General features: G+C 45.5%; 1 protein-coding gene and 1 long non-coding RNA gene across 3 annotated transcripts in view; one reads left to right on the top strand and one right to left on the bottom strand.

Moving 5' to 3' along the window:
* The window catches only part of LOC121142364, a 48,891-nt gene extending 42,821 nt beyond the window's left edge, over positions 1-6,070 (bottom strand). Inside the window, exon 1 of the long non-coding RNA XR_005879364.1 lies at positions 5,745-6,070. This is a non-coding gene — a long non-coding RNA (uncharacterized LOC121142364). The remainder of the gene's footprint in view (positions 1-5,744) is intronic.
* The window catches only part of Kcnd3 (potassium voltage-gated channel subfamily D member 3), a 219,294-nt gene that overhangs the window by 123,820 nt on the left and 68,691 nt on the right, over positions 1-26,783 (top strand). The gene's annotated exons all lie outside the window — the stretch shown is intronic.

The raw sequence follows: 26,783 nt of genomic DNA, 5'->3' as shown, positions 1-26,783 counted from the left end.
GGTTTTTCACTGTAAAACCTTTCTTTGCTCATTGATAAATCTTGTTAGAGAGGGGAAGGTCTCCACATTCCCCAAGGATCTGGGCATTGTCAGTCAGCCAAAGTCCATTCATCTGGGTATTGTAAAGTTGTATTAGAGCGTGGCTGTGTCAGCTCACGTATACATTGGTTGTGGCATCCTTTGTACTAAGTAGTTGTGTCAGACACTGAGACCTGCAAGCCTCAGATATTCCTGTCAGGTCCTTTACGGAGAAACGTTGCTCATGCTTCAGTGCATCCAGCTAGCACACCATTGTCAAAACAGTCTGGACAAACCCAGTGATCTCAGCCATCTAGGCAGAGTCTTCAGTCAGCCCAGAACACAAGCGTGGACAAAAGCCCTGAGGCTTAAGGACATGTTCCCACTTCTCTCAGGAGCCTGCTACTAGGCTCTGTAGGTGATCTTTGGGCCAGGCTCCTCCCCCTAGTCTAGGGGTCTGTGGTAGACTCACACCACAGGAGCCCCAGTGAAGTGTCAGGACAGTGCAGTCAAGACAGATCCCTTGAGCCCAGGGAGGCTCTCAAAGTCTGCCCACTGATGAATGGCAGGAGGAAGAATTTTTCCCTTGCTGGCTAATCTGCACTTGGGAAATAAATTGCTCTTGTCACTGGTGTCTGCCCTGGCCCTGCAGGGCCCTCTTCCTTGCTGAGTCTGCCCTGCACCCCATGCCTACCCCTCCAGCCTGGAGATGCTGCCTCAAGATGAAGAGGAGAGTGTGAGGGAGTAGCAAAGGACCAGAGAGTCTGTCTGCTCCAAGCAGGTCCCCTCCTACCCCTGGATCCCTTCTGTGAACAAAGAGCAGGGCCTTCAATGGCACCAAGGCAAGTCTGTGACCCTCACTGTCTTCTATGCAAGATGAGACTTTGAAGTGATCTGTGACTCTCTGGAAAGAATCCTCATCCAGTTTCCAGAGCTGGGAATGGATGGAAAGGAAAAAGATGGGTAAGGCCAACATCTCACTGAGGGCCACCATGTCCTACTTGTGTCCCTGTCCTGGAGCTGTATCAGCAATCAAGGCCCTGTTGCAGACACAGGGCACTCATCGTATGACCTCTGCCATCTGTCTGGTACCTCCACTCACACCTAATTTCTATCTCTGGCCTTCTCAAGGGTATTTCCACTAACCATCATCTTAGAGCTGGTAGGTTTGTCCCATGCCACTCTGGGCAAGTGACAAGTGCTAGGATGGCTCTGGTAGACACACCCTGCTTGAAAGAGGACTTCCTTGCTGGGAGCTGAACCTTCCCAGTGATGTCCCTTTCAAGGGATGGACACTGGCTGAAATGGGCCTGACACTTTCTGTCCGGAGTGAAGAGCTTGTCTTAGTTCACAGCCTACATCTAATCAATCCTGGGAGCCTTAATGGAAGGGATGGTGTTTTAGTAGCTACCTGAATGACAGAAGAGAGCTGTTTGTTGCTGCCAAGGACAGATCAGGGGTCACATTCCTGCTGAGGCGGACATCCTTGCAAGCTCATCTTGGGTACTAAACTGGATCTGTCACTGCGATTTCACAGCAGCCAGTCAGGAACAGAGAGACCTAAGGAGGGAACTCAAGCAGGCCATATGCATTAGCAGTGGCATTTATAAGTCTGAATCCAAGGAGAGGAGTTGGGCACAGTAGCCTCTTCTCCAAGACTTTGTGAGATTGATTTTGGTGTTTCTATCTCAGGTAGAGCTATCTGCTCATAGCCCAGTTTTCATTGGCCACATAACAAATAATAAATCAGGCATCCATGCAGTTAGAAGCAGGTCAGGCAGACCAGGGGACAAATCCCAGTTTTTATTTATTGTGTGGCCTTGTTTATATTGGTTTGCTATGGGGCCTCATTCTCTCTGAGCATCTATTTATCTGTTAAATGGAACCATTTGCTAGTTGGTAAGAATTTTGTGTGGTTTAAATGAGACAATGAGTGCAAATTATCCTTTAGAATTCTAGTCCTAAATAGATGCTCAGTAAATTCATTTTTATGAGACTAGGGTCTCATATAGCCCAGGCTGGCCTCAAACTCACTATGTAGTCAAGGATGACCCTTAATTTCTGATCCTTCTGACTCTACCTTCCAAGTGCTGAGAATATAGACATGTGCCACCATGCCCCATTTAGACCATGCTGGGAATTAAACCTACAGTTTCTTGCATGCTAGGTAAGTAAGTATTCTACCAAATGAGATTCATCAGCAGCATATCACCAAATATCTCTAAGTATCCATCATATCCCAGGCACTGCTCTGATAACCATTGCCTGAGACAGTATACCTTGTATCACCTCAGATATAATCATTTCAGAATACCATCAGTGAGGTCCTCTCTTCAAGGTTTCTCCTTTTTGTCCTGGGGTGTGCAGATGCTCCTTCTTAAAGGTGCTGGGGTAGAGATAGGCATCCCCTATGCCTAGTGCCCCAGTCTCATTGGCTCCAAACTTTCATCTCAGTAAGTGGTACCTACCTTTAGGTACCACTATATGACAAACATGCAACACAGTGTATGGGGTTAGGGGGTATAGTAATTGTCACATAACAGACTTGGTAACCCCTTACTTCTTAACACATGCTTGGCACCCACAGGCATAAGTGTATCATGGGTAAAGATATCTTGACTTGCACTTTTCGCCATTGAGATTATGGCATGCAGCTGGGTCTCCCCCCTAGATCCTGTAATTTATGTACCATAAAGCTTCTACTTAGCACCAGGGAGCCTCAGAGACTGTCCACAGCTGAAAGAAGGCAAATGTGGCCAAGTATGCCCCTGACCACTGCACTATGGAGTCTCCATAGTTCTTATCTGGCCTTGGGGGTAAAAAGTGAACCCCCAGCTGATAGATTTCTCTGCAGTCATTCTATTCACTCCTCTCCTTTCTGTCGGCACCAGTCCCAACCCTCCCTAGATGATTAAGACCTCTTTTCTTAAATGAGGACATTGCCAGGCTTTGGTGACCCAAAGAGCTTTTCACAGGCAACCAGTACAGGGCCTCAAGAAAACAACTTGAGAACTTGAGAAGGGACAGAACATGGGGCCCAACCAGGGTGTCTTTGAAGCATCAGCCTAGAGCATAGCATCGTTCATTATAGAGCATAACATTGTTCCATGAGAGCATAGAATTGTTTCACAATAGAGCATAGCACCATTCCATCATAAAGCATAGTGTCATTCCATCATAGAACATAGCATCATTCCATCATAAAACATAGTGTCATTCCATCATAGGACATACTATCACTCCATCACAGAGAATAGCACCATTTCATCATAGAGCATAGCATCATCATAGATGATGTCATTATTCCATCAGGGCCTTGGAGTCCATGCTCAGGAGGATGGGGCTGGTCTTTCTAAAGGCAATGGGAAACAACCATTGTTAAGTAGAGACAGATATGATTAAATATACTTTCATGAAAGGTCATCTTCAATGCTGTGTGTTGAAAGGACAGGAGTAGTAGGTGATAAGAGAGACCAGTGAGAGTACTGGTTGTCAAGAAGGTAATGCCAATAAGGTAACATCTAAGGAAGTTAGAGGGGGAAGTACAAAGTGCTGGAGTAGAGTGTTCTCATGAGGACAAGCTGTAAGGCTTGAAGAGTTTCCTGATGCTGGGATTTTTCAGTGCCAAGACAATAGCCTTATTCACCAAGCCATAGAGTATAGTGCATAGGGCCCATAGTACTTTCAGAGCTCATGGAAATGCTTTAATAGCACAAGAAGATGTGAATATGAAATGAATGCCTTTATGTGTAGTGTTTACCTAAATTGTTCTAGTATTAATAACTCAGGAATCAAAAATTGAGATAAAAACCTGATAAAATCCAAGGAACAGCAGAGGGTTGATTGGCTGACCCTACTCTCCAAAACACCCCGGAAATCTCCCCCCAACCCCTCCTTCTCTCTTCCGACCCTCTCTATCCAACTTCCTCAGTCCTTCAATATCTCTACAGCTAATCTTGGTCAGCCAATTACTCACTCCATCCTTGATTCAAGGTGGCTTTATTGGCACAGTGGACAGGCAATGTAAAACATTCACCCACAACATATATAGAACTTTTGTTGATATGTGACTTTGGGGGGTTTTGTTGATTTGGCTTGGTTTGGTTTTGCCTTGAACTCCTGAGTTCAAACAATCTCTTACTTTGGCTTCCTGAAAAGCTCCTGGGACTACAAGCATATACCACTGTTAGTTATGAATATATAATATTGAATTAGTCAAGATTATGTTTGTCTTTGTACAAATGCCCCTTGGGAAGTGATGGGGTGACCTAGGGAACTGGCAGGAGAGACTTTGGGTGTTGCTCTGCTGTAGATCACGTGCTTCCAAAATGAAGGAAAAGGAAGAGAAAAGGGAGGGGTGATGAGTAGATGGTATCACAGGTATTCCGGTTGTAGGACTGATAGACTGTAGGGCTATGTTCCAATGAACCTTGAAACAAGAATGATAGAGTCAGGGATCCTATGTGTAACAGCTCATTCACTTGGGCAGTCATGTGTGTGAAGGTACCTTTTACTGAGATATCGATCATTGTCATCAGTTGCCTGTCTACCTGTCAAGCATTCCTTTTCTTGTCTTCAGAATGGGACCATTGAAAACTCTCTTAGGATTATCGTAACAATCAAAAAGTTTTCTTAATGACCAAAGTAAAAGCACCTAGCTCACAGTGCATTCTCTTCAGCATGACTTGAACCTTGCCAAAGGTCCAATGTCATTCATTCACACTTGGCCACCGGGTCTGGGAGCCCATCCCCTATGGAATTTGTGTCCTGGTGGAAGAATCACCATTAAGAAATGGAAATTGTGTGCTACCAGAGTTCCTGTGTGCCCAGTACAAGTCATATGAGAACGTGGAGGTTTGCAGAAGGGCTCTTCAGAGATGTGGTCAGCCAAAGAAGGTAGCCAGGGTGGCTTTCCAGAGAAGGGGCATGCCTATGAGTATTCTCTTACCCTGAGTAAGAACAGTGGAGAGAAGGCAGCTGGTGTTCTCTGGAGTCCCAGGCAAGCTGCTCTCAGAATCCTTGCTGAGAGGCAACAGTTTCCACACTGTTCACTGAGACTTGCCAGTACCTCTTCTGCCCCAGCAGTGAGAAGCATTTGTTTTTCCCCTGCTGTACTGCTGTTGAAGGAACTCCTGGAGCTTGTCCCAGGATATCCCCTCTGCCCATGTGCATGACTCCTCCCCTGTCCCCACCAAACTCAGTAAAGCAGAACCCATGTCCAGTGAGCAGGTGCAGAATTGTCGTCTCCATTCATCCTTGACTGCCCACTATAAACCCATGCCCAGGGCTGTGTCCACAGACTGCCTCCCCCATCTACCTCAGGGATCCTAGAGCCCAGAGCATCTGCAGAATGGGTTGGCAGTTGCAGACACCATTAGAGTCATGTGTTACTTCCCAAAAGTAGTGGATGTGAAAAGTGGTTTGTAAACTGTAAGACATTATACAGATGTTCGTTCATTCACCATTTGAAAATGAGTCAAGAAGGTGCCAGCACTCAACTCAGGAACAAAGTGGAAAAAGAGAAAGTGAAAGGAGGACCAGTGGCCATGAAGCACCTCCAGGGACAATGGACTGCACAGAAAGACAGTGTGTCACTGCTCATGGATAAACATGAGATGCCCTTGACTCCTAACAGCCTTGGTTGTTCTTTGGTTAACAAGGTAGCTAGCAGCAGTTCCTGGCTGGAGCAGCCCTCCCCTCTCTTTCTACCCTTCTCAGCTGCTTACCCAGGGTGCAGGGCATGAGCTGCTATGGAGCGGGACACCAGGCAGCCCCCAGATCCTTCTTCTTCCTCTGGCATCCAGCAGTGCAGTCACTTGAGGCATGGAGCCAGTGCCGGAAACTGAGACTGGCTGAGTGCTGGGGAGCTTTGCGATTGGCAGGTGGAGCTGGCAGCCTGCTTCCTGGAGCAGACCCCAGGCTGGGCAGAGGCTTAGTATTCACCATGTGGAGGAGATGAGTGGCTGAGGGGGACAACAGGCAGCAATCCTGGATTGGAAGGGATGCCAAGATCACCAGGAGACCTCCAGCTGCCATTGAGATCCGGGTTTTACTACAGCTGTGACATGCTCTGCATCATGATGAGAATTTCCATGCTTATTGTCCATCATAATAGTACTATGCCATCATAGATATCAGTGACAGCAATGCCACCAGTCCAAAAGTTGACTTGACCGGGTTCATGAGAGGTGAAAGTCAAGACTTCACAGACAACCTTGTGTTTTCCTTGGACTGAAATTTCTAGATGCTGTCCAGACCATAGTCAGTGGTCCCAGTATCTTCATCCTCTTATTTCCCACCCCAAGGCAGGTACAGCCTAGGCACAAGACCTCCTTGGCTGTGTGCATCACAGAAGACTTCCAGACAGAGTTCACAGCAGCTCCCATCCACCTCCATAACATTCCTCTCCGCCTGGTTCCTGGATGAGTTTGGCCTATGTGAAAACCCATCAAGAGTTTGGAGGGAGACCAGGCATGGTGGCACACACTCTTAATCCCCTAGCTTGAAGGGGCAGAAGAAGGAAGATCTCTGTGAGTTTGAGGCCAACCTATCTACATAGTGAGTGTCAGGAGATCTAAAACTACATAGAGAGACACTGTCTCAAAAAAAAACTTACAAAATAGAGTTTGGAAGAAAGAAGGGAATAGAATGAGGCAAGATGATTGCCTCCCCATGGTTCCCTCAGCTAGCTAGCCTCTTGCCAGTCTCTGAAGGCCAGGCTGTCCTGGAACTCACAGAGATCCGCCTGCCTCTGCCTCCCGAGTGCTGGGATTAAAGGCGTGCGCCACCAACGCCCAGCTTCATTTAACTCTTGAATCCCAGGCTGATGCCTGGGAATCCAGCATGGTACTGATCAAGACCCCTTGAATTGGGTGTCAGTGAGGAAGCCTAGGTAATTTATTGAGCCTTGGGCAGTAGATCAGTATTCATCCCAAGTATACACGTGGACTTTGGACTCCCATCCAACAATGAGAGATGCACTCTCACCCTGAACTCTTAGGGGAGGATCTAGGCCCTGCCCTGGATGAAATATCAGACTATGGACACCCCCATGGAGGGCCTCACCCTCCCTGGGGAAATGAGGGGATATTGGGGGGTTGAGGGGAGGGCACGGGAGGAGGGGAGGGAAAGGGAGAGGGACCTGGAACTGACTTGTGAAGCAACCTTGTTTCTAATCTAAATTTAAACTTAAAAATAAATAATAAAATTTAAAAAAAAGACTCCCCATCCTGACAATTCAGAAGGAAAGAGCCAGAGCTCCTTCCTTTAGAAAATCCAATGTCTGGCTCCTGCCCAATGCCTTCCTATCCCAGCCTTGGATGTGGTCGTTAGCATAACACACACACTCAGTTGAGGTGGACCATTGGGATGTAACCAAGGTGTGAAAAGTAATTATACATGGGATATTAGCAATTAGCATCACTCTTGGGTTTCACTTGCTGAAACATGCCTCCCTTGTCCACAGAGGCTGGGTTTGGGGTTGAGATTAGTATTTGGATACCAGTGGCCATCCAGGGCCACTGCAGGGTCAGGAGCAGCCCAGGCCTTGGTATCAGGGGTTTGGGAAGGCTGCACACTGAGCTCTGAGTCTAGGTTTGTTCTTCAGAAGGCATTATCTCACTTGAGTTCCCTGGCATCCTAGGGACCTCAGCTTCACATAGTGGCTCCCAGGGTGATGAGAGTGGCCAACTAGGTAGGTATGGCTGGAATTGGGTGTAGTGGAGTGAACACATAGACTTTAGGACTTAAATGTGCCATACAGGTAAAAGTATATAACTGCCACTGGTACAAGGCCAGGAGCACAGAGAACCCCTAGTAAATGTTAGGAGAGCCTCCAAATACTTCAGACATGGCACAGGGTGTGCAAAATGGCCCCATTTTATCCTATTCCAAACAGGAAGCCCGCATCTAGAGACTAGGGCTAGAACCCCATTTAAGAGTGAGTCAGCGAGATATCAATGCTTCAGGAACCTCCAGGCCTTCTCAAGCAGCAAGGATATTCACCTTGAGATGAAATGAATTTGCAAGTATGAGAGGTTTCTGAAAAGCAGCTACTTCGGGCTATATTTGTCACACTGGACCCTGTACTGTCACACTTTGCATCCAGAATTCCAGACCACTTCCATTTCACCCAGTATCCACACCCCTCACTTCCACTGGGCACCCAGCATACCTCCACACATCTTACTTCTCTCCCACCTTTCACTGTGTCTTAGAGATTGCCAAATGCCTTGTGTAAACACCATACAGAGGAGGAGAAGGCTCAAGGCAAGGAGCTCTTCCTTATGCCTCCCTCTTCTCAGAATACCCTGAAGATAGTTAAAGTGCCAGACTTAGTCAACACAAATATTAGACATAGTGTATTTCCTTTTAGTTTAAGTTTATCACAAATATTACATGAGGCATAGTATACTTAAAAAGTACTAATGTGCATCTTCAATTCAAATTTAGCTGACCTCCCAACCCTGGGCTCCAAATCAAGTCAACCACTGGTGCCTGTCTTGGCAAGTGGTCATTCTATGAGTGCCCAGCACAGCAAGCTGAGGCTCTCTGTAGAACATAAGCCAACCTTGGTATAGAAACCTTAGGGTCTCATATTTCAACAGAGCCATACTTTTGCTACACTCAAAGAACCCTCCAACAATAATCCATTCAGTAGCTATCTAGTAAGCATCTACCTAATGTCTGGAGTTACAGTAGTGAACAAAATATAAATAAGATGCTTGTCTCATAACCTTCATGTTTGGAGAAAGTACCAAATGTCATATTCTGTCAGACACTTTAGATACAATCTCTATAATCCTCTCAAGGAGGAAGAAGAGAAGAAGAGGAAGAGAAATGATGGTGATTATTATGATTTTCCTGATGAGAAGACTAAGGCTTATTAAAGTTGATCATTTAGTCATTCATTCACAACTATTTTAGGGGCATTGCCAGGTACTGTCCTTCATGCTGGATCAGCAGTGAACAAAGTAAATAGCCATATCCCTTCCTAGAATGGAGCTTAACATTGATGGGAAACATAAACAGTAAAATGAATACCAAATGAGAAGATGATGTGTTAGTTAGTTTTTTGTTACTGTGATATACCCAAGAGAAAGTTTAAAAGAGGAAAGAGTAGGCAGAGCATCATGGTGGAGCTAGCAACTCCTCCCTCCCCCACCTTTAAGAGTTCTACCGCATCGGCTCCATCCCTAGGCTAACCCATGGGTGGGGATGGAGCCCTCCTCAGTTAATAATCTCTGAAAACACCCTCACAGACACACCAGAAGCGTGCTTTACTAATATAGGTGTTTCTCAATTCACTCAAGGCTAACTGTCACACGTAAGCGAAGGAGACAGAAAGCACAGCAGATCTGGGCAGTGCCAGGATTGGGCACTGTGTCTCAAACAGGGATGTCAAGACACACACTTAGCAAGGTGGAGTGTGCAAAAAGATGAGAATGGGGAGGGGGTAGGACCAGAGAAGCGAGACAAGCTTCAACACCACTTGGTTCCAGCTCTGGAACTGAGTTCCCACTTGCTCCATGTTGCTGCCTCCAGACCTTACCCGGGGAGTCTGGACCTGCCTGTCCCTTTTGAATATGAGAGTTCACTTAATCTCCATGTCGGAACAACCCTGAAGGCAAGTTTTGTTATCACGGTTTTCCAGAGAGGGAAGATGAAACGGCTTGCCTAGAGTGCTAATCCTGGAAATCGAAGCCTGAGGTTTCCTACCCAAGGTGGAGGAAAGACATTGGCTGCCTGTTTGGCAGACAACTCCCTGACCCTTGATTTCCCCATCTGAAAAGCAGATTTAATATTCTCAACTACCTTCTAGCATTGCTGAATTTCTGTGGATTTGTAGGTAATGCTGATAACATGCCAAGCTCACTGAATTTAGGCCTTTTACTTATTTTTATTTTTTTGCAGTTGTGTATTCTAGGCTGTCCTCAAACTGGCTATGTAGCTGAGAATGACCTTGAGTTTACGAGCCGCCTGCCTCCACTTCCCCAGGGCTTAGGGTGCAGGCCTACACCTTGTTTATGCAGGACTGTGAACCCAGTGCAAGACTTTGTACATGCTAAGCAAGCTCTATCCACTGGAGCTACATCCCCAACCCTGGGCTGGCCATTGCTCTTCTAAAGTCAGTGCTTTACTTTCCAAGTGACCCTGGAAGTCCTGGTGCTCAGTATTTGGGAGCAGACTATGATGCTCTGGGGAAATAGGGTCTGGAGATGGAGGATCACCCCTCAACATGAAGCTGGCAAGGTAGGCAGGTTCACCTGTGGGACAATGGGATGTGTGAATGCTGCTGGAACCAAGTGGTGAGACTTCCTGATTGTAATTACCCTGAGTTGAGGTTATGACTTCAGCAATTTTATTCTTCTTTTGGAAGCACTGGCTCATATTTTATGCATGCGCAGGGCCTAATTGCATCCAGAGAACGCTCTCTGCCTGTTGGTCTGGAGGTGCACCGCCATATGCTTGATGTGTGCGTGATTAACCCAGTGCAGCTGCACTCCCCTCTGTCTGGATTATAGATTCCATTTCAGCTTTGCTCTTAGGCATGAGTCCCACAATTTATATTTATTAACATGATTACCTTTTAAACAGGGTGCTGAGGGCAGAGTTCAGCACCGTGCTGGAAGCCTTCTGGGCCAGGCACATGCAGACAGTGCCTTTGGACAATTTTGCACAGCTCGGGCTTTGTCCAGAACTAGGCAGCTCCCTGAGCTGGCCCCACAGAGAGTTCTGAGCTTCCCTGAAGGTAGTGGGGATCTTTTTCCTGACACCTGCCATCCATTGCTCCTGGACTTCCTAGCTAATGCGACCCTGACTGAATAATTGCCTTACAAATCTTCCTTCAAATCCTGACAGCCACTGACCACTCAGGTTCTCTTGCCAGAAAGTACTGCCTCCTAGCACCTGAAGTAGGGACTGAGGCACAGTGGACATCTGATTAATATTGAGCAAGGGATGCTTAGGAATGCTCCATCAGTCTTCCAAAGAAGGTACCTGCACCTGCGACCCACATATTCCATGACCTCCACAAATAGTCACTTGCCCACACAGTGGCAGCTGCAGAGATTGATGGGTCAAGTGCTCCTTAAGCTTAATAGCAGGGACAAGCAGAAGCTAGCAGGAGCCCACCCTAGAGCCAGTCATCATTGCCAGCTTTTCCAGCACTCTGCTGCTCTCAGCAAGGGGGAGCAGCAGCTCTAGAATGGCTCCTAGGAGAACCAGAGTCACAGCACTCTCATTCCAGGGTCCCCACGCACCTGTGAGTCACTCCTGACCTCCTAGTCACACCTCATGGCTGCAATCAATTTCACAAACAAGCCCTGAGCACCTACATCATGCCAGCTATTCTGTTAGGTTCAGGGTATAAAGAAGAATGAGAACCATGTTTGGTCCCCTGGGAACTTATGTCTAGTGCAGGAGACATAGCTGCAGACAATTGGCTGCAGTGCAATGGAATAAACACCCGGATGCCTCATATTTACAAAGACTTGAGCACAGAAGAGGGAGGGACTAAATCCACCAGGAGGAATCACTGAGATGTTCATTGAGTTGCAATGACTTTATGGCGAGATTGGGAGCAATGACACCTCTAACACACACAGGTACATTAGACTGCATTGCTTTGAGAAGATATATAGTTCTTAGCCACAGAGAACCTGCAAGCTACGCTGGAAGACTCCCCATTTGTTCAATAGCCAGTTAGTGAACACCTACTGAATGACCGGCACTGTGCTAGACTCAAGATACAGAGATGATCAGACACATTGCTACCCTGCATTAGTGAGGAGGCAGACACATGAAATCTATTATGAGTGTGAAGATGCCCACCTTCATGGGGAAAGCCTTTTCACAATGCAAAGAGAAAGGAACAATTACAGGGATGGAGAACTAAGAGATCAGGGTAAACCTCTAGGGGTCACTATGACCAGGATGAGTTTTAAAGCATGACTAGGAGTTTTCAGATAAATGGGGAGGGGAGGTAGGGGAATAAAAACTTGGTAAGAGTGATTATGTAGACATTTATAATTGAGCAATATAGGAACCCACTGGTAATATAAATGAGACATGTGAAGTGTTCCAGTGTTGGATGTGAACCTCCTAAGCCCTGAACCACTGCTATGAAGAATAAATGCTACAGGAGGTTTCTCTGCATATGAGACAGACACTCAACTGAGTCTGAGCCACTGTGGCCTGTGCCTTATGTGACAGTGCATGGACCATTTGTACTAGGAGCCCGCCCCCAGAAATATCACCACTCTCCTAACCCCTGTGCCACTTCCTGCACTCCCTGTTTGTTGAAAACAAACAGGAATAAGCCACTTGATCCAGCACATTCTCCCCAGAGGCCCCAGACTCTGACTCAGCCATGTCAGTATATTGTAAAAGTCCTCTTAGCGCACCTCTCTTGGAGTCTTTCACTGCATCCAGACCACAAGCAAGAAACCAGGCTCTGTATCCCTCCTGAGCTCCCAGAGAGATTAAGATGAAGCCTAGCTGTGTGGAAAGCAGAGCAAACATGGTCCTCCATTCCTTAGCCTTTTATAAGGAAAGGAAGGTTAGCTAGCTTTGGGCACATTCCAAAGGGAGAGGAGGCCTGTGGATTAGCTGAGAGAGTCCCCAGATGGTGCCACAGCCTCCAGGCATTCCTGAGGGAGCAGAAGCTCTCAGGAGATGTGTCCCCAAGCATGCTGGAACAAGGGGTGGGGAATTGGGTGCTGTCTGCCAGGTTGTTTAGTCACTAATGATGTTGCTATTCTTGGGTACTCAGGCAATTTGGGCTTCTCTAATCAGGGAGTAGAGAGCAGGCCAACTGAGGGAACCAAAAGATTTGAAATTATCTCCAGGGCCTGTTAGAACTGGACCAAGAGGCTAGCATTCATGAGTAAGGCTTGGTTGGAGAAGAATCCAACATCTGTATCTACACAGAAGATGACAGGAGTTCTAGGCACTGAGATGAATCAGGAAGGAATGCAGTGATGTTTCTGGTAGGTCTGGGGCTCTCCAGCTGGTTCTACTGGCAAGAAAATAGACTGTCCTTTGTCTTAAGAGAGAATTGCACTGAACCAGGATGGCAGCTCCATGGAAGACATGGAGGGCTCAAGTCAAGGACGCTGTAGCTCAGATCAGTAGTCCTGCAGTAAGAAATCTGGAACACAGGGCTGGAAAATAGAATGGTCAGATGGACAGAGGAGAAGTTTAGTCACAGAGGAAACTAAACAAGGAACCAAATTGTAAGGAGACATGTAAACAGAAAATGCCATCTGAGTGTCAAGTAGGAAAGGTTCATGATGGTTGATCATCTTTGACAGCTTGGCTGGGCTTAGAGTCACCTAGGAGACACACCTCTGGGCATGTCTGTGACAAGGCTTACAGGAAGATGTAGCTAAGGAGGGAAGACGTGCCCTACAGCATTATCCTGCTCCCACTGCCACGCTTTTCCCCACAACACATCGTGTGCCCTTACACCATGAGCCAAAATAAAGCCCCTCCCATAACTTTCTTCTGCCAGGCATTTTGTCACAGCCAATAGAAAGGTAATCAGAGGTGCTCTCCTGCCTCCACATGGCAGCCATGGAATTCCTGAGGCTTCTTTTGCAGGGCATGCACAGTGGTACACAGCAGCCTTGAGACTATGCTCCAAGGAGCTTGACTTTGGACCTCACTGTGTGACCTGGGAATGCCCAGTGAGAGGGAAGTGGAATGCTCTCCTTCCCACTCTCCTCCCCAACTGCTGTGAACAATTAAGCCCAGGATAGTCATTAGGTAGTGCTGAAGGGCCTGTATTGATTAAGGATAATTATATTTACTCTTTAGCAGTGTGAGGCCAGGCAGGAATATTTTTTGTTAATTTTCAGCTGTTTAGCCTCAGAGATGGGGACTAATATGCCAGTCTCAGCTAGATGACCCCGCTCCACAGGAGTCATCATACATGCACACACCTGGACACACATACATGGTCCTTATTGCTCAGTTACTGTAAAAGCTAAGGTAAGGCCCTGCTCTTCCTGCAGCTTTTGCTCCAGAAGAGAAATGTTGAAACTTTGTCTTCCCTACCATTGTCTCAGAGGCACAAGCGAAGCCCAAGTTGTCACTCACATATACACGCACTGGCAAATATATTCTCGTCCTTGTTTTCCCCAGTAGGTTTTTTAAAACCTAAAATCTAAGAGGAGTCTTTTTTCTGTTTACTCCAATCCTATGGAAAAGGCCCCGAAGCCCTCCATCCTAGTGTATGTAGACTACCCTCCCCAGACAGCTCTGCCTCCTGACAACTCCCTTTCTTGGTGTTCTGTTTGGGTCAGGCATAAGCACACCTTTTCCAGCTGCCGGTTGCAACCACCTTCCTTCACTTCCAAGCAGGAACTGGAGCAGGGCCAGGCACGGGGCTCAGGCAGAGATGAAAAGTACCCTCAGTCTAGGAAGGGAGGCCAAATGGACAAATGCAGGCATCTCACCTGAGAGCTCGAGCTCAGGACTCTGCTTATCATGCAGAGCAAGAAGCTTCCCTAGGATGCTGTTTCCCCAGCTGTGAAATGAAAGTGATTACAATGCCCGCATGACAGAACCGCTGTGACTGGTGGAACATGTGTCACACGTGGACAGTACACAGAAGGCCTGGAATGGAGCAAGTGAGCGCTCAGAATGAATGCTAGCAGTGACTGTGTAATGGTGACTGCACTCCTGAAGATGTTGTCTAGGCTGGCTTCCACTGCCCTCTTAGGAACCTTGCAAGCAAAAGAAGAGGCTAGCTAGAAAGCTGAGATCCACCCCCAGCAGTCCGAGACTGAAGTCCTTACACTTGAAACCATTCCAGTCTGCTCCCAGCTCCAGCCCAGTTACATGGAGTAACATCTACTGCCATTCTTTTATCAGTACTGATAGCATAGGATGCCATACCTTACATAACCTGGGGACAGTTCCGAAGAAAGAATAAATAGGCTAGTTCTGGAAGTAGAAACTATGTGTTCAGAAGCCCAAGGGTGAAAGACTATAGCATTTAGGGAGGACAGTGGATATTTCAATAAAAGCATGGTAGGTAGATTGGCTCTCCCCTAGCCTGCCTGGAACTGTACTGGTTTATTATTTCTTGACCCAGCTCAATTATAATTTGTCCCCTATTCGCTCCCAGATAATCTCAGTTAAAATGATACATTTTATGGTCACCATAATTCTATATACTGGTAGGAAACATAAAGAAAGAAAAAAGGGAGGGAGGAGAGAGAGAGAGAGAGAGAGAGAGAGAGAGAGAGAGAGAGAGAGAGAGAGAGAGAGAGAGAGAGAGAGAAAGAAAGAGAGAAGAAAAGAAAGAAAAGAAAGAAAGAAAGAAAGAAAGAAAGAAAGAAAGAAAGAAAGAAAGAAAGAAAGAAAGAAAGAAAGAAAATGAAGCCAGAAAACATGTTTTTACACATTGGGACTTGCTACCACACCCAAAGACTGAATTTATACTAAGGGAGATGGGGACCCAGTGAGGAATGAACACAGAGAATCATGTCTAAAAAAGTTTAGACTGGAATCCAGCCTGGCCATCATCAGTGTGTTGATGGCAGTGGTTGGAGTCAAAGGGGAGAAGCCCTGGGGAGTTGCACCCCTTACATTGTAGGTAGAACAGAGCGACACACCATGTGATTTGGAAGGCAGGGGAACCAAGAGAGAATTATTTTCCAAAAGTTAGGAGGCAATTGAATTTCATCTTGGGCGGGGGTGGGGTGGGAGTGGTTCTCATCAGTGTCTGATAATGCAGAGACCTGCAAAGGCATTGCTCCTCAAAGTCTGGGGAGCATCTGCTGAATTTCACAGCAGAGGCTCTCTTCAGCCTTGATGGACACATTTCATTGTAGATGCTGTGCAGGCGGCCACTGTGTTCTCTGGAACACAAGAGTGAAGATCTTCTGCTTGAGGTGAACCTGTGGGAATGAGGAGACTTGAGAAGGGTCCCCTCTTGAAAATCTGTGTGAGGTGAAGACTGTTTCAGTCAGAAGATAGTGGAGAACTGGCGTTTCAGCTGTTATACTGGTCCACCTGGATACTGGGTAACAGCAGGGCTTGGAACAGAGTGAGAGTAAATGTCGTGATTTGCAGTGGCTAACAAGTTGATAAATGATGGAGGCCAAGAAGAAGATGGAAGAAGTGTGGGCCTACCATCAAAGAAGCAGGATTTTTCTTCTCAATTGACACAAATGGGACAATTTTGAAGCAGCACTGGTGAAGGGGGCCACCTCTTTGAAAGCCAGCTTCCAGTTTAGACAGGTGCACTGACACAATGGCTCTGAGGTCTGAGTCTGCGTCCCACTTGTCTTGGTGTCACTTTCTCATTCATACACTATTACCTGTAACCCGTTGAGTGGAGGAGAGAGTGAGTGAATAAATGAAGGCATTGCTCTCACCTGAGGCACCCCCCCTTGTGAGCCTGTGCTCTCCACTTAGCATGGAGCCTCTCCTATCCTTCTGATATACTCGCCTCAACACTGCTGTGTGTGTCTCTGCTCTCCTCAGAAGACACAGGAGGAATGCAAGGCAAACACGTATAAAAGTCATGTTTGCTATGACTCCTCAAATGTGCCAAAATCTCAGGGAATGTGAAACCTGCCCCGACCTGGCTCCATTTCCAGACCCCATCTATGCCAGTCCGAAGTGATTTAGACATTGTTTGCAAACACTTGATATCCCAGCACAGTAAACCCCCCATCCCTTCCCCATTCCCACTTGTTCTATTGCTGTAATGAGATACCATGACCATGGCAACACCTATAAAGGAACGCATTCCACTGGCCTTGCTTATAGTTTTAGAGGGTTAGTCTGTTATCAGCATGGTGGGTACCATGGTGATATGCAGGCAGACATGGTGCTGGAGAAGCTGATAGTTCTACATATGGATCTATAGGCAGCAGAAGAGAGAGACACTGGGCCTGGCTTGATCACTGGAAACCCCAAAGCCCACCCCCAGTGACACACTTCCTCCAACAAGACCACACCTCCTAATCCCTTTCAAGTAGCACCACTTCATAATGACCAAGCTTCCAAATATTTGAGCCTGCCGGGCATTGGTGGCGCACACCTTTAATCCCAGCACACAGGAGGCAGAGGCAGGCAGATCTCTGTGAATTCGAGGCCAGCCTGGTCTACAGAGCTAGTTCCAGGACAGCCTCCAAAACAATACAGAGAAACCCTGTCTCGAAAAACCAAAAGAAAAAAGAAAAATTTTTGAGCCTATGAGGGTCACTTCTATTCAAACCATCACACTTGTTATTCTAGTACAGTAAACCCAATCCCTCCCCATCCACAAAAGTCTTTACCTGAGATTTGGCTTGCTGTGGTTCCTGTCACCTGTAGTCACCCTTGATCTGCAAGTGTTAATTGGAAAATTCCAGGAATAAATAGTCGTAAGTTTAAATCATGAATTACAACTTAAAGTCTGAGTAGCGTTTTCCTGCCATATCAATCCATCCCACTTGGGACCCAGATTGTATCTTCATTCTGTAACCCTACCCGGTGTGCACTACCTGCCTTGGTCACTGAGTAACTGTCTGAGTTATCAGAGAAGCTGTTGCAGTGTGGCAGTCTGGAGTTCAAGTTCTTTACTTAATAATGGCCCGGAAGCCCAAGAACAGTGGCACAGAGGAGACGGCAGGGCATAAAGTAGGGAAGGACAGATGATTTATGGTGCTGCATGTAACACGTGGAGCATATAGAAAAAAATGATACATAAAAGGCTCTCATTGTCTGCAATTGCAGGCACTCACTGAGGGTTTGCTTAACAGGACCAGTGAACCTCTAAAACGGCGTATCAAAGGGTCTCCAGAGAAGCAGGGTGAAGGGAGGGGTAAAGTCCTAATTTTAGGGGGTTAGACTGTGTGTGTGCATAAGCATGGGTGTTCACATGTGTGCACATGTGTGTTGATGCCAGAGGACAATGTTGAGTGCCCCCTTTCCTCTAACCACATTATTTTTTGAGACAGAGTCTTTTATTGAAATCATGGCTCACCAATCTGGCTAGCCTGGCAAGCAAACTCAGTCGATCTCCCTTCTTGTACACCCTCAGCTCCATTCCCAGGCTTCAGTGCTGGGGTTACAGACCCGTCCTGCTGTGCTGGCTCTTACATAGTGCTGAGGGTCTGAAGCCAGGTCCTCAAACTTGCACAGCCAGCACCTTGCCAGTTGAACCATCTCCCTAGGGCCAGTTTTAGTTTATTATTATCGTCATTGTTATTATTATCATTGTTATTATTATTGGTGGTGATGGTGGTGGTAGTGATGGTAGTGGGGTGTGTGTGTGTGTGTGTGTGTGTGTGTGTGTGTGTGTGTGTATCAGAGGATAACTTGCAGGGGTTAGTTTTCTCCTTCCACCATGTGAGTTTCAGGGGGTGAAACTGAGGTCTTGGTGGCAAGTGCCTTTACCATCTTAGCCATCTCTCCACCTTGGTTCTAATTTCTTGATCAAGCTCATCTTGTCCTTTTCACTGTGTTCTTCCTTACTTCCAAGCCTAGCACCATTGGCTTCATCCTTTAACACTGAAATGCAGAGCAGAGGGGGCCTTTCTGGCTCCCACTACAAAACAAAACAGGACTCAGGGAAGGAAGACCATAGCTTGTGTGTTCCCAGAGGCCACCCAGGTTCACACAAGGGAGCAGAAACAGATGGAATTTATTTTTAGATTCCTTATGGGTCCCTGAGCCCTGCCCCACTTTCTGAAAATGGAGCTTGGGGCCCAAGCCATCTGGCCCTACTGCCAGAGTCAGCTGGATGAATGTGGCCCTGGCTACATCCACATATCAGGGCCTGCAGTGGCACTGGAGTCCGTCAGAATCACTCTAGCTGTCCTATGCTCAGGACTAGGACTTTGGCTGAATGGAGTCCTAAGGATCTTGCTGTAGCACTCCAAACTCTAGCACTTCTGACTTCACAGCCCCCTCCTAGCCCCACCTCAGCCTGCACCATCCCTGAGCTCCATATGAGCTTTCCTACATTTCTGGGATCGAAATCTACAACTCAGAGGGTAAACAGCAATAAAGAGGGTCCCAGATGAACTCTACCTAGGCAGTGCAACACATTCATCCACTTGCAAAGAGGGCAGGCAACTCATGCCTATGAATATGAATGCTAGAAATGAGCATGGCCTTATCTTTGTTCTCGAGATGCTCTGCGTACCACTGTTGTCTGTTTCACAACTGATCTCAAGAACTTCTGGGAGTCAAGATGCAAGCCAGAGGAGGTAGTGGGTGGGACAAAACAGTTGGACTTTTTCCTTCCTGAATTGGAACTCCAAGCTTGCTGCTTCTCCTGTTCTTTTTTCTCCCTTTCTGACAGTGTCTCTTGGTTCATCATATACTTTCCATGTACATGAAACTGGCCAGGGAAGGCATCAGCCAAACACACATCATTCTGCAGATGGGAGTGGATACCAGTCTCCTTGGCAGTGAGCTACTGCATTCACTGGCTGCTTCATGAAACCCCAGTGGTTCCATCTCTCCTGGGAATCACTTTCTGCTTTTCTTATCAGTGCCCTGGACTTAGCCTGAACCTGAAATCTTTTTATCCAGTTTTTTCAGACCCAGATGGGTCTTCTGCAACCTGAACACCATTAACTGCCTTTTTTTCTCATGACCTTTCTGTACTTCCTTGTGAACAGTGGCATTTGATTTTCCATTCTTAGACTCTAACACCTATCAAGAGTTATTCCTTTCCTGTGACTATAAGGACACTAACAGACTGGTTGGAGAGTAGACAGGAGAGGTCCATTTGGACCACAATTCTAATCTGGCCTCGCCATTGGCACTTCTGCCAGGCATCCTGTGAGTCCTGGGGGCCCCATGAATACCCAGCTTATCAGGATTAGCCCTGACTCCAGAACACCTGGGCTCTTCCTGGCTAGTGTTTGGAACCCAGGCTGATGCCCATATGGCCTCTCAGATGCTCTGCTTCCCAGCTGCCCTCCCTCTCTCCAGGTCGGGTATGCCTTGGCCTAAAGGCAGGGGCTGAGCATCAGCAGCCATTGGAAACTGGGTGAAGAGCTCTCTCTGGACCGCCTGAGCCTGTGCTTCTGGGGTGCCTAGACAAAGCCTCCTCCACTGTGACTTCTTTAGGATATGCTTGTAGATTCTTTTTCTCTCTTATGTAACTCTAATCAAGCAGATACTGAAGTAAGACTTCAAAATGAAAGTCAACAGAGAATAAAGTATTCAGAAAAGGACCTGGGCTCTGGAGGGAACAGGCAAGCAGGGAGCTGACTGGGGCGTGCCCTTAGGTGGAGGCCTCACTGCAGTTGACACTTCATTTAATTTATTCTTCACACCAACACGTAAGTATTACTGTCCTCACGGTACACATGAAGGAAGCTCTTGGTTAGCTTGTCCAGGGCTGAGTGGAGGCTGATTATACAGGAAAAAGCTTTTTCATTTATGTGCATGTCTGTATGTGGGTGGGTACCCTCAGAGGCTAGAGAAGACGTAGTACCCTCTGGAGCTGGAGTTTCAAGAGCCCATGAGCTACCTGGAGTGGGTACTAGGAACCAAATTTGGGTTCACTGAAAAAAAAACAGCCAAGTGCTCTTAACTGCTGAGGCATCTCTCCAGCCTCCAGAAAGAAATTTGCTAGAAGATGTGCCTAGAAAGAACAAGCAGTAGCAGGTGGAGAGTCAGGAGAAATTACCTTCTCTGACATCTGACATTACGTCTACCTACTCATTAACAAAGGGAAAGCGAGAGAACTTGCAAGTTTCTAGGCTCTCCTGCCTGTTGTGTGGAACTGAGATCCAGAGTGTAGAGGACAGAAATACTCAGTCACAGGGAGACACCCTCCAGGAAGCAGCACACATGGTGTGTGAGCCTGGGGCCTGTGAGTGGGTAGCCCAGAGGAGAAGGCCTGAGGGAAGTGTGCTACATGCTACTGCCAGGCCAGATCTGGAGTAACACCCAGCTGCAGAATGACAGGAATAAGGAACAGGGCTGGAGCCGGAGCCTAATTAGAAGCCTGCACATAGGAGTCTGCTAAAAGCAGAAGAACTAATGAATTTTTAACTTGATCCACTAATAATCTTTTCCCTTGAAAGGTAGAGCAGACAAATAGGAGAACCAAGTCTAGACTTCAGTGAGATTCATAAGAAGAATAACTTGTTGATAAAAATACTGCTCTCTGACTGAAGAAGCATGAAGCATGCACAGGGCCTGCCTGAGCTAGCCTGCACCAATATAGCTTCCAATTCAGTGTTTTTATGGGACTCCTAAGTGTACAAATGAGTGGGTCTTTGATTCTTGTGCCTTCTCTTGGGCTCTTTTCCTTCTGTTTGTCTTATCCAACTCTGATGTGATAGGTTTTATCTTATTCTATTATTTTTAAGTTTTTTTCAGATTTTTTTATTTAAATTAGGAACATTTACATGCCAATCCCAGTTACCTCTTCCTCCCCCTCCTCCCCTAACTCCCTATCACAACCCCTTTCTGCTCCCCAGGGAAGGTGAGGCCTTCCCTGGGGGATCTTCAAAGTCTATCATATCATTTGGATCAGGGCCTAGGCCCTCCCCAGTGTGTCTAGGCTGAGAGAATATCCCTCTATATGGAATGGGCTTCCAAAATCCATTCGTACATTAGGGATAAATACTGATCTACTACCAGATGCCCCATAGATTGCTGAGGCCTCCTCACTGACACCCACATTCAGGGGGTCTGGATCAGTCCTATGTTGGTTTCTACCAGCTAGCATTCTGGGGTCCATGAGCTTCCTTTTGTTCAGGTCAGTTGTTTCTGTGGGCCTTGACCCCTTTGCTCATCACTCCTCCCTCTCTGCAACTGGATTTCAGGAGTTCAGTTCAGTGTTTAGCTGTGGGTGTCTGCTTCTGCTTCTATCAGCTACTGGATGAAGACTCTAGGATGGCATATAAGCTAGTCATCAATCCTATTATCGGGGAAGAGCATTTAAGGTAGCCTCTCCACTATTGCTTAGATTGTTAGTTGGTGCCATCCTTGTAGATCTCTGGTCATTTCCCTAGTGCCAGATTTCTCTTTAAACCTACAATGGCTCCCTCTATTATAATATCTCTTACCTTGTTCTCCTCTATTCTTCCCCCAACTCAACCTTCCTGCTCCCTCATGTCCTCTTCTCCCCTTCTCTTTCTACTAACTCCCTCTACCCTCCCCACCATGCTCCTAATTTGCTCAGGAGATTTGTTCCTTTCTCCTTCTCTGGGGGATCATGTATGTCTTTCTTAGGATCTATCTTCCTTGTTTCCTAGCTTCTCTGGTGGTGTGGATTTTAGGCTGGTAATCCTTTGCTCTATGTCTAAAATCCATATATGAGTCAGTATATACCGTGTTTGTCTTTTTGTGACTGTGTTACCTCACTCAAGATGGTTTCTTCTAGTGCTGTCCATTTACTTGCAAGTTTCAAAATTCCATTGTTTTTCCACTGAGTAGTACTCCATTGTGTAAATGTACCACATTCTTCAGTTGAGGGGCATCAAGGTTGCTTCCAGGTTCTAGCTATTACAAATAATGCTGCTATGAACATAGTTGAACAGATGTCCATGTTGTATGAATATGCATTTTGGGTATATGCCTAAGAGTGTAATTGCTGGATCTTGTGGTACACTGATTCCCATTTTCCTGAGGAACCACCATACTGATTTCCAAAGTGGCTGTACGAGTTTACACTCCCACCAGTAGTGGAGGAGTGTTCCCCTTTCTCCACATCCTCTCCAGCATAAACTGTCATTGATGTTTTTGATTTTAGCCATTCTGACAGGAATAAGATGATATCTCATAGTTGTTTTGATTTGCATTTCCCTGACAGCTAAGGATGTTGAGCACTTTCCTAAGTGTCTCTCTGCCATTTTAGACTCCTTTATTGAGAATTCTCTGTTCAGTTCTGTACCCCACTTTTTAATTGGATTATTTGGTGTTTTGGTGACTAGCTTCTTGAGTTCTTTGTAAATGTTGGAGCTCAGCCCTCTGTCAAATGTGGAGTTGGTGAATATGTTCTCCCATTCTGTGGGCTGTCGATTTGTCTTGTTGACTGTGTCCTTTGCCTTACAGAAGCCTCTCAGTTTCAGGAGGTCCCATTTATTAATTGTCAATCTCAGTGTCTGTGCTACTGGTGTTATGTTCAGGAAGCGGTCTCCTGTACCAATTCATTCAAGGGTACTTCCCACTTTTCTTCTAAGAGGTTCAATGTGGCTGCATTTATGTTGAGATCTTTGATCCATTTGGAAACCTTTATCCAAACTAACCAAAAGGCAGAGAGAGAACACGCAAAATTAACAAAATCAGAAATGAAAAGGGGACATAACAACGGACACTGAGGAAATCCAGAGAATCTTCAGGTCATACTTTGAAAACCTGTACTCTACAAAATTCAAAAATTTAAACGAAATGGACAATTTTCTGGATAGGTATCATCAAAATTGAATCAAGAACAGATAAGCAATTTAAACAGACATATAACCCCTAATGAAAAGAAGCAGTCATCAAAAGTCTCTCAACCAAAAAAAAAAATGGAAAGATGGTTTCAGTGCAGAAATCTATCAGAAATTCAAATAAGAGCTAATACCAATACTCCTCAAAGTATTCCACATGATAGAAGCAGAAGGTTCATTGCCAAACTCTTTTAATGAGGCTACAATTACATTGGTACTCAAGCCACACAAAGCTGCAACTAAGAAAGGGAACTATAGACCAATATCCCTTATGAACATTGATGCAAAAATACTCAGTGAAATACTGGCAAATCGGATCCAAGAACACATCAGAGAAATCATCCACCATGATCAAGTAGGCTTCATCTCAATGATGCAGGGATAGTTCAACATATGAAGATCTATCCATGTAATCCACCATATAAACATAATGAAAAAGAAAAGCCACATGATCATCTCACTAGATGCTGGAAAAACCTTTGACAAAATCCAACACCCCTTCATGATACAGGTCTTGGAGAGATCAGGGATAACAGGAATTTACCTGAACATAATAAAAGCAATTTACAGTAAGCCAACAGCCAACATCAAACTAAATGGAGAGAAATTCAATGTAGTTCCTCTAAAATCAGGAATAAGACAAGGCTATCCACTTTCTCCATATATCTTCAATATTGTACTTTAAGTTCTACCTAGAGCAATAAGACAACTCAAGGGGATACAAATTGGAAAGGAAGAAGTCAAACTTTCACTATTTGCAGATGATATGATATCACAGTTTACATAAGGAACTCTACACGGGAACTCCTACAGCTGATAAACACCTTCAGCAAAGTGGCAGAATACAAGATTAACTCAAAAATTCAATAGCCCTACTATATAGAGACAATAAATGGGCTGAGAAAGAAATCAGAGAAACATCACCCTTTACAATAGCCACAAACAACATAATATATCTTGGGGTAATGCTAAGCAAACAAGTGAAAGACCTGTATAGCAAGAACTTTGAGTCTTTAAAGAAAGAAATTGAAGAAAATAGCAGAAAATGGAAAGATCTCTCATGCTCTTGGATAGGTAGGATCAACATAGTAAAAATGGCAATCTTGCCAAAAGCAAACTACAGATTCAATACAATCCCCATCAAAATACCAACACATTTTTTCACAGATCTTGAAAGAAAAATAATCACTTTACATGAAAAACAAAAGACCCAGGATAGCCAAAACAACCCTGTACAATAAAGGAACTTCTGGAGGCATCACCATCCCTGACTTCAAGCTCTATTATAGAGCTATAGTCCTGAAAACAGCTTGGTATTGGCACAAAAAATAGACAGGTAGACCAATGGAATCTAATTGAAAACCCTGATTTTAACCCACACACCTATGAACACCTGATTTTTGACAAAGAAGTTAAAATTACACAATGGAAAAAAGAAAGCATCTTCAACAAATGGTGCTGACATAACTGGATGCTGCATGTAGAAGACTGCAGATAGATCCATATCTATCACTATTTTAAATATTCTATCTCTTAGAATTTATCTCTTAGAAGCCGTTCTTTTCTAATGAGACACGGAAAGGGAATGGATCCAGATGAGAGGGGAGCTGGGGAGGAACTGAGAGGAGTGAAAGGGAGGGGATACCGTAATCAGGATGTATTATGTGAGAAAAGAATCTATTTTCAATAACGCAGGGAAAAAGAATGCTGTCTCTCAAGAGCAAGGTTACTGTCTATTATGTTTTGTTCACTGGTACATCACCCTGCCTGCAGCTGCCACTGGCCATTGTAGATGTTGAATTATTGTGCAGTGAGGAAAAAGCATGGGGCTAGGGACCCAGAGTAGGTGGTCATGTCATCCTGGCATGGCCAATTATAGCCAGGGCAGGTCGCACCAAGTATTTTTAGACGAGTGCCAGAACCCAAAGGAAGGGAGAATTGAGAGGTGTGGGGCATCAGGAAATGGTCCAGTCCCATACCAGTGAAGAGGGAGCAGAGCTCATGTGGATGAGAGGACAAAGAAATGAAATATCTGTAGTGCAGTCACAAATAGTCCATGTTGGAGAAGACGAATTGGCATATGTTTTTATATGAGGCAAGGAGAGTGTATAATAAACCACTTTGAGAATCTAATAAAATCTATAGTTCCTTTCTTCCATAAGTGACACACATACCACACTTTACATCTGTACAATGTTTTCTCTGTAATTTTAGGAAATGTTGATGGGTCGTGTGTTGAGATCTACTATAGGGCTGAGATTGTGGCTCAATGGAAGAATTCTTTCTCAGCATGCACAAGTACCTGGGTTTGAGCCTCAGTGTGTAAGTGAATAAGTAAGTAAGAAAGAAGGGAGGAAGTTTCTACAAAAGAACCAGTGTAGGTATAAAGAATGCCCCTAGGAGTTCCTGCATAGGGAGAGTACAGGCCATGTCAAGAGGCAGGAGGACACCATGCTCTGCAAGAATGTTCTTGATGGAGCATGCCAAAGTCCAGTGTTGCCAAAGTCCCTCCAAAACTTGATCCCTGGCACTGTACTGTTAAAGGGGCGGGGACTGTTGCATACCTATACTCTTTGCATTGGAGAGGGTGAGGCAGGAGGATAAAGAGTTCAAAGACAGCCAGGACTATATAAGAAGATCCTGTCTCAAAGTGTGGGGAGCATCTTTAAAGATGGTTAGGCCTTGAGGGAAGAATCCTCATGAATAATATTAGTGCCTTTATATATTAATGCTTTTATGGAAGAGAATCCATGGTCCTTCTCCCACATGAGGATACAGCAAGAATACACTGAGGAACAGGCCTTCCATAAGCACTGTGTCTGCCAGCACTTTGATCTTGGAGTTTCCAGCCTCTATAAATGTGACACCTAAATGGTTTTTTATAAGCCTCTTAGTTTATGGTATTTTGTTATAGAAACTCAAATAGACCCAGATATGTAGAATAAAGAATCAAAATTTTTTTCTCTGGGGAAAAAGACACTTTTATATTTCTGTACTTACTTTCAGTTGCTAAAGCAGGGTCTTACTGTGCAGCTCTGGCTGACTTCAAACTTGCAATCTGCCTGTCTCAGCCTCCCAAGTGCTAGAATTACAGGTGTATGGCCACTAGGCCCTGCTATTTCTGTAGTTATTATTGCTAAGAAACATATCAGGTTTGAATCTCAATAACTAAGCTTCTGTTTCCTTGTCTGTAAAATCAAGAAGGTATCTATCATAACTGGTTATTATTTAAAAAACAATAGAATACCTCATGTCAAATGCTTGGCCTAGTGCCTGGCTCATTTGATTCAACATGTTTTAGTCATCATTATTAAGATTATTATCATTTCCTGCTGGTAATGCCCTCGCTCTCCTCTG

This window comes from Mesocricetus auratus, unplaced genomic scaffold (assembly GCF_017639785.1).
Source record: "Mesocricetus auratus isolate SY011 unplaced genomic scaffold, BCM_Maur_2.0 Super-Scaffold_100009, whole genome shotgun sequence".
Classification (NCBI taxonomy): Eukaryota; Metazoa; Chordata; class Mammalia; order Rodentia; family Cricetidae; genus Mesocricetus; species Mesocricetus auratus.
This window is presented reverse-complemented; position numbering and strand designations above follow the sequence as displayed.